Genomic DNA, 13,417 nt, shown 5'->3' on the forward strand with positions numbered 1-13,417 from the left:
AACAGACAAAGGATTAATCTCAAAAATATACAAGCAACTCCTGCAGCTCAATTCCAGAAAAATAAATGACTCAATCAAAAAATGGGCCAAAGAACTAAACAGACATTTCTCCAAAGAAGACATACAGATAGCTAACAAACACACGAAAAGATGCTCAACATCACTCATTATTAGAGAAATGCAAATCAAAACCACAATGAGGTACCATTACACGCCAGTCAGGATGGCTGCTATCCAAAAGTCTACAAGCAATAAATGCTGGAGAGGGTGTGGAGAAAAGGGAACCCTCTTACACTGTTGGTGGGAATGCAAACTAGTATAGCCACTATGGAGAACAGTGTGGAGATTCCTTAAAAAACTGGAAATAGAACTGCCATATGACCCAGCAATCCCACTTCTGGGCATACACACCAAGGAAACCAGATCTGAAAGAGACACGTGCACCCCAATGTTCATCGCAGCACTGTTTATAATAGCCAGGACATGGAAGCAACCTAGATGCCCATCAGCAGACGAATGGATAAGGAAGCTGTGGTACATATACACCATGGAATATTACTCAGCCGTTAAAAAGAATTCATTTGAATCAGTCCTAATGAGATGGATGAAACTGGAGCCCATTATACAGAGTGAAGTAAGCCAGAAAGATAAAGAACATTACAGCATACTAACACATATATATGGAGTTTAGAAAGATGGTAACGATAACCCTATATGCAAGACAGAAAAAGAGACACAGAAATACAGAACAGACTTTTGAACTCTGTGGGAGAAGGTGAGGGTGGGATGTTTCAAAAGAACAGCATGTATACTATCTATGGTGAAACAGATCACCAGCCCAGGTTGGATGCATGAGACAAGTGCTCGGGCCTGGTGCACTGGGAAGACCCAGAGGAATCGGGTGGAGAGGGAGGTGGGAGAGGGGATCGGGATGGGGAATACGTGTAAATCTATGGTTGATTCATATCAATGTATGACAAAACCCACTGAAATGTTGTGAAGTAATTAGCCTCCAACTAATAACAAAATTTAAAAAAAAAAAAAAAGAAGAAAAAAACTCCTTGTGTCAATATCATTCTGCCACGTTGGAGAACATAACAATGCACTTTGTCTCATTATCAAAACAACATTGAGAAAACTCAGAAAGAGTTTGGAAAAATCAGGCTGAGCTGAAATCTATTGCAAGAGTAAAGGTGTCCCTGGTTTCAAACCTGGAAAATAAACTCATTTTCTTTAATTTTGATTTGTTTTTACTAGTGTGAAAACTTTTGGGTAAGGCTTCTGAAAAGTTCCTTTCTCTTATTTTAGAAAATATCTAGATAGGTAGAGGTATGGATATTTAGATAGGTAGATGAATTGTTAGAAAGATGATAGATAGATAAAGAGATGATAAAATACTTATTTAAAAAAGTCTTGCAAAAAACTAAAGCACGAGGGATAGACATCTAAAATTTTTGGAAGAAGGATGATATCTAATATGCTGATGAGAATTATTATACAATATTATCAAATAGAATGGTTTAAATACATTTTTTCCACCCCAAGCATTGCCTAATTTAATAATCTGTTTTCACTTTGGCATTACTGGTAAGCAATTGAAAAGCAGGTTATAGTCTAGGTTGTGTCTGTTTTTTTCTGTCCCCCGTGCCCTTCAGTAAAATCCAAATATCTGTAAATTATGGTTTATAAGGAAGGAAGAGGATTATGAACTTTCATTACAATTACAGGCCTATACAGACAACAACTGTTGTCTAGTTAAAACTGTATTTAATCCCTTGACTGCTTACAGTAGACAAAGGATATTTTTCTTTTCCAATAATATATTCATAAAAGGGAGTGAAGGCAATTAGAAGTTCTCTGTGAGGTGTTTTCACTCTGAGAAACATACTGTAGTGGTATCCCCTCTGATGGGATTTGATGGACCAAGACTACTGTGTGGGTCCCTTATATCCTACTGCAGCATTTTTTGCTCATAAGTGAGAGTCAGGTCTTTCCTCTAGGGATTTTTTCCATTTAAAGATTTGTTTTTAAAGCTTTGCTCATGGTTCAAAAGCATTTGTATTTATCTCTACACGTCATTTGAAAATAGTGTCCTAGAGATATTTATGCATTTTCCAAAGTTTGATGATGCTTATAATTTTGGATTTGTCATTTGGCAAGTAAATACAGAATTTGCATAACACTTATCATTATGCAATTATGACATTTTAAAAGATAAAAGAGACTTTCTGTACAAGGAAAAGGCTTTGCTGAAAAGGAAACAGTCAAAGTGTAAATGTGCTTTACCTTATAGTTTACCATCACTGTAAAGTTATTGATAGAAAGTTCCTTTGTCCATTTTTGGTGCTGAGTTCCACTGCCTGACTTGCCACTGGTCCTATGTTCCAAGCATAGGATTCTTGGCTTCTCAGACTTATCATTATTTGTGGAGATAAACCTTTCACCTTTCAGTTGTTCATTTATTTGTAGCATCTAAGAGTAATCCATGTGAAGAAATGAATATGTTAATGTAGGGAATTGGGCCAAAATTATCATGCTTTCATTTAAAAAGGAATGATCAAAGTGTACATTTTATTTTAACTTAGAGCTGTTTAGATATGTTGCCGCAAATTGGAAAGCAAGTGTAAGTGTTATCAACCTCAACAAGTTAGAAAGTTTGATTTAGAATACTATCCAAATTCATTATTTCAGCCTGAATACAGACAGGTATTTTATGAGATTTTTATTTCCCCATTTGCTCAATTCCATGATTTATAAGAGTTCTAATTTGAACCATGGCAGAAATGCCACCACAGAAACAGTGGGGGTTTTCTCCACAAAATTTATTATAATTGTTTCCAGGCCCCAGGGCACATTATCATGTGGAAGTATATATTTTAAAATGGTGTTTCAAATTTATTTAGCCTTTTAAACTTTCAAAGTAAAAATCTATTCTTTTTTAGTTTGTTTTTAAAGGGGAAGGTATTTTGGTTGATTCTATTTTCATTAGCCTTGGCATACTTCTTGGTTAGCTCTTGTTGTATACTACATTTTCACAGACAGCCAGAATAGATTTCAGTCTTCAGTGAGTTAGATTATTCATATTATATGAATGTGGTCAGAGCACTCAAGGAAACTAAACATTTCATAATTATCTATTACTATGAACTGTTTCCAAGTAAGCTTTTAAAATAAAGTTTAAAGGGAACAAAAATAAAAGTAAATGTGATATTATCATACAAGGAAAGTATGTAAATAATGGCACTTTTTTTGGAGCTAGACATTAGGGTTAATATCAATGAAAATTTCCTAATGTAGCTTGGGGACTACTGATTTAGTTTTTTAAAAAAATCACCAGATCACCCAATGATAATATTCAAATTAGATAAGGTTAGACATATGTCAAATCTTCTTAAAGAAATGACCTATCAACCTTAGAAGTAAGAAAATCATGTCTGGAACTCAAATTATGAAATAATAATTCAACATTTCTGTGGGAGAATGGTAGACTTTAATACAACATGTAGAGGCCAGTTACAGTTTTCTTATCTATCCTGTAACCTTAAATAATGTCACTGTTTACATCCCATGACATGATGCCATAATACTAAAGGTCTTGTAGAGAAAAATAATCCATTCAAAGAGGCTGAAGTAAGGTAATATTGACATAGGAAGGAAAATAGATTGCACTTCTCTTAAATACTTAGTGCTTCTAAAATCATAGGAAAAACTTGTACTGGGACCTAATGGGACCTTGTACTGGGACCTAATTTTAAGGGACTATCAGAAAAGAAAGCATTAAAGAAAAGCACCAAGAGGAAACTTCTGAATAACTTGGCAAAATAATAGCCAAAGTTAATGGTCAAAAATCCATGACTTTCATCTTAATGAATTACCAATTTAGAATCATATAAAGGAAGGTAAAGCATTTTTTTCTTATAAAAATATGAGTTTTAAAAAAATCATACTTACTACTCCTTATTTGTCCCTACTCCTTTTATAGGGACAAAAACAAAAAAACAAAAAAATCCTACAATACTCCTCGTGGTCACAACTGATTTCATGCTATCCATAAAATGCAATTATGGACAATTTCATAGGAAAAAATAATAAGAAAATAAAAGATGATATTTGTTGTATCTGGAATAAAGCATGGCATGAAAAGAAAAACCTCTTTAATTCTTAAGGCATTGATTCTTAATTCATGTTCTGAGAACAACTTTCCTGAGAATTACCTGGGAAGCTTGTTAGAAATCCTACTAATTCCTGGGCTCTATGCCAGATCTACTGAGCCTGAATCCAGGGAAGTGAAACTCAGAAGCAGTTTTACTACACAGATAGTCTCAGATGCATCTTAAACATGGACAACTTTCAGAATCCCTCTGTTAAAGGCAAATCTTTAGCCTATATAATCACTTAGAATCATAGGCTAAATCAGAGTAACCAGTGGTGTGACATTAACTCTGAAACATATATAATAAAGAGAATTTAAATATTTTCTGTTGCATTTTTGTGTTTGTGAATTATCTTCTACGTGGCAGGCATTCATCCAACATATATTAAATAAATGAATAAAGAAATTTCATCTGTAACACAGACAAATATCATTTGGATACAAAATATACATTTTAGAATAGGGAATAAAAATTAGGAATTTTCAAAGGAAATAATTTTATCTACTATATGTGTATAATAATATTTGGAATGTAGAAGATAAATAATTTAAGTTACAGACAAGGTAACAAGGAGGGGGCAAGATTAAAGATAATCATAAACTCTTTAGCAAGTCCCTGCTTGTATAAGAAATAGAGATGTTGAATTTGCTAGCCATTACTGTATTTTTAACTTTTGATATTTTTAAGTAGAACAATTGTTTAGGTTAAGCTCATTACAGTTCCTGTGTTTATGGATAAAACTGCACACTTAAAATCAAGAACATGGACATTTTTACCCTTACATATTTGCTGAAGGTAAGATTATTTCTATTTTAGCAATAAGAAAAATGAGAAACTCATTTTTGTATGTTTATACATGTGCTCACTTATTCAAAAAACATTTATTGATTGCCTACTCTGTATAGGCAAAGTATACTCTGTATAGCAATGGCAACCCACTCCAGTACTCTTGCCGGGAAAATCCCATGGACGCAGGAGCCTGGTAGGTTGAGGTCCATGGGGTCGCTAAGAGTCGGACACGACTGAGCGACTTCACTTTCCCTTTTCACTTTCCTGCTTTGGAGAAGGAAATGGCAACCCACTCCAGTGTTCTTGCCTGGAGAATCCCAGGGACGGGGGAGCCTGGTGGGCTGCCGTCTGTGGGGTCGCACAGAGTCGGACACGACTGAAGTGACTTAGCAGCAGCAGCAGTCTGTATAGTTAAATAAGGTATGGTCCCTGGCTATGGAAAGCTCATAGTTCAAAATACTGAGAGAAATGGCCTAATTACATTACAAAGGGTTAAGGGCAAATCTAGATTTATAAACATGTTGTGTCATATTTTGTGGCTGATCAATCGTGTATCAGGGACTATACTTTTTTTCTTTCATGAATCTCTCTCGTGAGTCTGCTTGGAGACCATATAATTTAACAGGTAAATACATACTTGAAGGTGAAAGTCAAGGACTAGCAGCAGGAAACCTGTCTCCATTGGTATTTCAGGGCTAGCCCAGAAGGAAACCTTTTCCTTTTAACCACAGATGGTTACCAACCAAAGTCAGATGCTCTGATTTGGGTCATACTCATTGGGAGTATTTGTGAGCAAAAAGCATTAGCATTTATATCTAATTCTCTTTCTGTTGAAGCAAGCTGCCATAGGCTCAATAAACATGTACTCAATTGTTTATAGATCATCATTAAGAGCAGCGGTAGTATTTCCCTTTCTTCTTCTATCATTGTTAGGGATACCTCCTTCCCGACTATTGTTAAACTAGCTGTGTCTACATCCTGCTTCTTTCATAATAATCTGTTTAACCTCTTTAAGAGTTTTGTCTGCTTAATTAATGGACTAACTCCCAAATACTGAGGTGACTTTTGTGTAATTTTAAAAAAGAGATATAAAAACACACACATTGGTGTCTCTTAATTTGAAATATGATGGGTAGATGAAGGTATTTGGCAATAACTGAAATCAGCAAGTCATTAAATATTCTTCCACAATACTACTAATATTTTTTGTAATAGCATTCTAATTGCAGCATATAAACAAAGGGAAATGTGGATTGGATCATATGTAAAAATATCCATCTTGTGTTTCCTGTTTAAAGCATTTATAATTTCTACTGTTGATACAGTTGAAATAAAGATAGAACACTATATCTCATGCCTTTGGCTGGCAAGATCCTAATTCTCAGGTGCCTTTTCTGAAAGGTGGTGCCTTTATAGAATGTTTATTGTCATTTGGTAGCATTGTGTAGTCTAGAAGAAACCACAAGAGATGCAGGTGTCTTATGAGTAATTGAGATGGGAAATGGAAAATGATCAAACTTCCTTCTAGACCCTGTGAGTCAAAAGAAATGACAAAAGATTTTCCTTTGAACCGCTGAGGAGAGTGAAACTGAATTTTAAAATATCTTGCATACAAAAAAATAAAAAATATCTTGTATACAAATGACGATAATATCTTACATAAGCCTCTTTCTTAAAGACAAAAAACCTGTCTTCTAGGGCTTTTCCCATCACCAAAATACAGCCCGAGTCTGCGATTAGACCCAGCAGCTGTTTAACAGTGCCAGGAACACTTATGAACTTCCAAGACATTTCCTTCAAGCAAAACACTATCCTCCAAAGAGCACACTTTGAATTCATCTACTGCTGACTCAGAGGGAAGGGTGCCACCTATTGGATCCTGACCTCAGTATTCACAGCACCTGCCGGCTCCTTCCCAGGCTCCCTTCCACCCACCCACCAGCACATCCTGCTTCCTGCAGAGCTGGATATAATAAGGCTCTGAGGTGGTCTGAAGTTCACGTGTAAGTGTGCTCATATCACGCTCTATAATTTGAGGAAAACACATGAATTTTAATCAGTTTTTAAAACAACCAAGCCTCTCTTCTCATTTACTAGAATGGAAAAAATTCACTTTTATTACCTTAAAGATGCCAAACAGTGCCATTTTATTACTGTGGGAAGCTGGAAGTCATTTCCGAACTCTTTTGGCAAGGGTGCTATGTAGAGCATCCAGTTCAGTCCTTTAAGTGTCTTTTGAGAACCACCACACAAACTGTGATTTACTGTCTCCAGGAGCTAAAGGGACACTTTCTACCCTGAAACTGAATAAAGAAAGGTGAAGTGTGTTTAGGAAGCATCCCATGGGACTTGCAAAAAATATGAGACAGCACAGAGTGAGCCAGATGTAAAGAATGTTTTGATAACCCACAAACATTTCCAACTCGTAATTTTAAATTTGGCTTAAATGTTGTGTTGGTAGCCTTTAAAAACTGCAAAGACTTTTGTATATTGATTGATAGGTCTTCAGGCCACTTTCACAAACTTCTTAAAATTCATCGCTACATGGTTCCACTTTTCCCTCTTGCTGTTGCATCCTAAATAGGTTTGGTACACTTCCGTGGCAAATAAGATGTCATAGTTAAATATATGCATACTATGCTAATATATTTATTTGTTGTTGTTTAGTAGCTAAATAATGTCTGATTTGACCTCATGAGCTGTAGTCTGCCAGGCTCCTCTGTCCACGGGATTTCCCAGGCAAGAATACTAGAATGGGTTGCCATTTCCTTCTCCAAGGGTTCTTCCCAGCCCAGGGATCAAATCCACAACTCCTGCATTGGTAGATGGATTCTTTACCACTGAGCCATCAGGGAAGCCCACACACACATAAATTTATACATAAACACACACTTACACCCTCATACACTCCCTTACTGCAGAAGCACTTAAATTTTTTAAACACGTATTTGACAGATTAAGACAAATTAAAACAAAAATCAAATGGAGATTTTGCATATTTTCTAACTGACATACCAAAAGGTGGCATGCCGTTCAGTAGCAACCATCAACAATTTGAATTTACATATTCTTTAGCTGACTCAACTCTTTACTATTTAGAACAATGTAAGCTGAGGGATTGCCATGGTTGTTAATTAATATATTCTCACACATGTGTATTTTGCTACCAGTGTTATTTTGTTTAAAGATTCTGCCTGGCTAGTTTGTAGAGTCATAGACCCTAGGTCATTAGAGGCAAAAATCTAATAATAGAGAAGAAAGATATTTAACTGCTAGTCAAAAATCACATTATACTTGTGTGGTCACTTCAGTTGTGTCTGACTCTTTGAGATCTATTAACTGTGGCCCTTCAGGCTCCTCTGTCCATGGGAGTCCTCCCAGCAGGAATACTGGAGTGGGTTGCTATGCCCTTCTCCAGGGGATCTTCCCGACCCATGGGTCATGTCTCCTGTGGCACTTGCCTTTCAGGCAGATTCTTTGCTGCTGAGCCAGTATGGAAGCCCTATATTACAAGCAGTGCCTGACAAATGGTGGACTTTCTATAAACACATGACAAAATAATGAATGGATAAATGATATTATTGTGGAAAAAAATGTCAGTCACAGCACAAACGAGAAGCTAGTTTGATGGTGTAAAAAAATCTAGTGTATGATTTTTCTTGACAAAAATCAGTGAACTACTGGCTTTAGGTAAAATTCCAACCTTTACTTGCTTTTATATTTTTAAGCTTTGACTAGTAATTGTCTAATGCAATACTCAAAGGAGTGGATAATTTTTCTCTGGTTATAAAAACTCCAAATCTTTCATGGCAAAATGTCTCTTCAGTAATTACATTCTTAGCAGAGCCTTATATTCATAAATGGTTATCACAAAGGCATCCATGATGGTAGCCTGCTGATTCCATGTCTTTTTTAAAGTGAAGTTAATATATTTTATGACACTGTGGTTATTAATGAGGAGATTATTATTTTTTCTTGTTTGGCCAGATAGGTAAATAAATTTGGTGCTTGGAGTGGCATGCTATTAAGGCATTAGAATATGTGGTCTGTTCCTGTTAGAACCAGGATGATATATCTACTCTGAAGTAGAAGATTCATGATTGGCAGTTAAGTTTAAGATTTCAAGCTGCTTTTATTGCTAAATCTAGTAGGGGTAACAGAGGCCAAATTTTCAAGCAGCACCTGCCAGGCAAATGGTGAAGGGAAAGGAAGGTTTCAGCCCGGAGGTGTAACACCTCTATCCAAAGGTATCCTGGATGTCCAACTTAAAATGAGTAAAATTAACGCTTTGATGTATATGTAATAAAAAAGCAGAGGAAATTTCCAAGAGCAAATTTATCACTAACTTACAAGTTACCATTAACAGCTGTAACAGGGAAACAACAGAGGAAAGAATGATATTTAAAGAAAAAGTCAGAAAATGAGTCAGTTTAAAAGAATATCATTTATAATGACTATGTCCAAGAAGTTCTGTCCATTTAAACTGGTGCATACATTGGACAGACTCATGAATTTCCTGTATGCATATGTTATTATATCTCTTATATTTCCTCTGTCCACCCATCATCCAACCTTCATCCAGTCATCCATCTATCTCAACAAGGTATTTACACATCATTTATTTTTTTCCATTCATTCATAGACCCTACTGGCTTGGGCACCTGCTACATGATAAGTGCCATTACTAGGGATAGAAAGACATAGGCAACAGAGACCATTCCCTCAAGGAGCTTAGAGTTCAGTTGAAGAGAAAGTATATCAATACAACACAGTGTGATAGATACTAGGATAGCACTACCCAGTGAGAATAGAAGGGCTTCTAAAGCAGACTAGTGGGTCTGGGTAGGCTAACATCAAAGCTGAATTTTAAAAGATAAATAAGAAGAAATGGGTAGATGACGAAGAGGTAGGGAATTTTTGATGAAAGGCATGGTGTATACAGAATGTGTCCCTAATGATTGGTATTCTTTTATAATCACAATATAGTCATTAAATAAATTCAAAAGCTCTGAGTGATCAAGCCTCGTCACTGGCCCCGGATTGAATTCTTCTCCTCCAGAGGCCAGGAATCCTGGCTTCTTTTGTGGTTCAGCAGCAGCCTTTCATCTTTGGGGCTCTCCCAAGATTCTTCAGGACAAGGTAAGGATGCTTGGAACTCTATTTCTTTGTTCTCCTCGCGAACATGCTTTCTGCTGTACTTTACTAACTCTGCAGTGTGCTTGCGCGAAGCAAGTGAGGAGCCATGCTCTGTGGTTTCGTGGAGACCTCATATGGCTTATGGCAGAAACCCTGCTGGGGATTTATACTGACCTCCCAATGGACTCCCCTGGTGGCTGAGACAGTATAGTGTCTGCCTACAATGCAGGACACCTGGGTTCAATCCCTGGGTCGGGAAGATCTCCTGGAGAAGGAAATAGCAACCCACTCCAGCATTCTTGCTTGGAAAATCCCATGGATGGAGGAGCCTTATAGGCTATAGTCTATGGGGTCACAAAAAGTCAGACACTACTGAGTAACTTCACTTTCACTTCACTTTCACACATATGAGATGTGATGACTCAGTTAACAATGACCTGGGGAGATAACAGAATTTAGTGGTTACATGTGCTGTCTCTTGGGCTTCCCTCATAGCTCAGTTGGTAAAGAATACACCTCCAACGTAGGAGACACTGGTTCGATTCCTGGGTCGGGAAGACCCTCAGGAGAAGGGATAGGCTACAGACTCCAGTATGTTCTATTAAGGTACTAGAAATATGTGGTCTGTTCCTTGTTAGGACTAGGATGATATATCTATTCTGAAGTAGAAGATTCATGATTGGCAGTTAAGTTTAAGATTTCATGCTGCTTTCATTGCTAAATTTAGTAGGGGTAACAGAGGCCGAATTTTCAAGTAGCACCTACCAGGCAAATGGTGAAGGGAAAGGAAGATTTCAGCCTGGGACTGTAACACAGTACCTCTATCCAAAGGTATCTTTGATGTCAAACTTAAAAGGAGTAATATAAAAAGCTAATATTCAGAAAACTAAGATCATGGCATCTGGTCCCATCACTTCATGGCAAATAGATGGGGAAACAATGGAAACAGTGACAGACTTTATTTTTTGGGGCTGCGAAATCACTGCAGATGGTGACTGCAGCCATGAAATTAAAAGACGTTTACTCCTTGGAAGGAAAGTTATGACCAAAATAGACAGCATATTAAAAAGCAGAGACATTACTTTGCTGACAAAGATCTGTCTAGTCAAGGCTATGGTTTCTCCAGTATTCATGTATGGATGTGAGAGTTGAACTATAAAGAAAGCTGAGCGCCAAAGAATTGATGCTTTTGCACTGTGGTGTTGGAGAAGACTCTTGAGTCCCTTGGACTGCAAGGAGATCCAACCAGTCCATCCTAAAGGAAATCAGTCCTAAATATTCATTGGAAGGACTGATGCTGAAGCTGAAACTCCAGTACTTTGGCCACCTGATGCTAAGAATTGACTCATTGGAAAAGACCCTGATGTTGGGAAAGATTGAAGGTGGGAGGTGAAGGGGACGACAGAGGATGAGATGGTTGGATGGCATCACTGACTCAATGGACATGAGTTTGAGAAAACTCCAGCAGTTGGTGATGGACAGGGAGGCCTGGCGTGCTGCAGTCCATGGGGTCGCAAAGAGTTGGACACGACTGAGAGACTGAAATGAACTGAACTGACCTGACCCACTCCAGTATTCTTGGGCTTCCCTTGTGGCTCAGTTGGTAAAGAATCCTCCTGCAAAGTGGGAGATCTGGGTTTGATCCCTGGATTGGGAAGATGCCCTGGAGAAGGGAAAGACTACCCACTCCAGTATTCTGGCCTGCAGAATTCCATAGACTACTGTCCATGGACTCAAAGAGAGTTGGACACGACTGAGCAACTTTTACTTTCATGCTGTCTCTGAACCAGACTTCTAAATTCTGGCTCTTCTTTCTAGCAGATAACTTGGAGGAAATTACTCAACATTTTTCTGACTCAATCTTCCTGCATTCAAATTGAGAATAATACATCTCTTTTTCTAAAAATTATTTTCATATAATTTAAAAGACTTAGTTTCCATTTACAGTTATTATAAATATTGGCTATATTACATGAGTTGTACGGTACATCTTTGAGTCTATCTTATACTGTATAGTTGTGTACCTACTCCCGCACTCCTATACCATCCCTCCCCACCAATATTAACCACTAGTTTGTTCTCTGTATCTATGTCTCTTTCTTTTTTGTTGTATTCACTAGTTTGTTATATTTTTGTAAGACACATGTAAGTGATATCAAGCAGCATTTGTCTTTCTCTGTCTGTCTTATTTTATTTAGTGTAATGCCTTCCAAGTTCATCTATGTTGCTGCAAATGGCAAAATTTTATTCTTTTTTATGGTTCAGTAGTATTCCATTATAGATACATGCCATATCTTCTCTCTCTGTTCATCTGTTGATAGACACTTAGGTTAGCTTCCGTATCTTGGTAATTGTAAATAGTGCTTCTATAAACATTGACATGAGTAAATCTTTTCAGGTTAATAACTTTTTTGATATATACCCAAGAGTAGACTTGCTAGGTCATATGGTAGTTCTGTTTTTACTTTTCTGAGAGACCTCTGTACTGTTTTACACACTGGCTGCACCAACTTATATTCCCATCAACAGTGCATGTGTGCGCACGCATGTTCACTTGTGTCCAACTCTTTGTGACCCCCTGAACTATAGCCTGCCAGGTTCCTCTGTCCATGTGATTTTCCAGGCAAAAATACTGGAGTGGGTTGCCATTCCCTTCTCCAGGGGATCTTCCTGACCCACATATCGAACCCACGTCTCTTGCATCTCCTGCATTGGCAGGTGGATTCTTTACCACTCAACCATGTGGGAAGCCTTTCAGCAATGGTGTGTAAGAGTCCCCTGTCTCCTACATCCTCCCTAACATTTGTTGTTTGTATTCTTTTTGATGATAGCAAGAACAAATAATTTTAAAATTTGCATGGTAACACAAGATCCCAAAGAGTCAAAACAATCTTGAGAAAAAAAGAACAGAGCTAAAAAAGAAAAAAAAAAAAAAGAACAGAGCTGAAGAGATCCAGTCCTTGACTTCAGACTATGCTACAAAGCTATGGTAATAAAGACAATATGATTCTGGCACAACAACAAACACAGAAGAGTGGAACATGATAGAGAATGCAGAATAAATTCACATGCTTATGGTTAATTAATATATGACTAAAGAGGCAAGAATATACAATTGAGAAAAGAGAGTTTCTTCAACAAGTGTACTGGGAAAATTGGACAACTACATGTAAAATAAGGAAATTGTAATATTCTATAAAATCAATAAACAAACAGAACCTAACTTAAAAGATTTCACACATCAAAGGAAACCATTGACAAAAGGAAAATTTAATCTACTGAATAAAAGAATATATTTGAAAATAATATTATATTTCTTCTAGTGAGTATTAAATTTA

This window comes from Cervus elaphus, chromosome 20, assembly GCF_910594005.1.
Source record: "Cervus elaphus chromosome 20, mCerEla1.1, whole genome shotgun sequence".
Classification (NCBI taxonomy): Eukaryota; Metazoa; Chordata; class Mammalia; order Artiodactyla; family Cervidae; genus Cervus; species Cervus elaphus.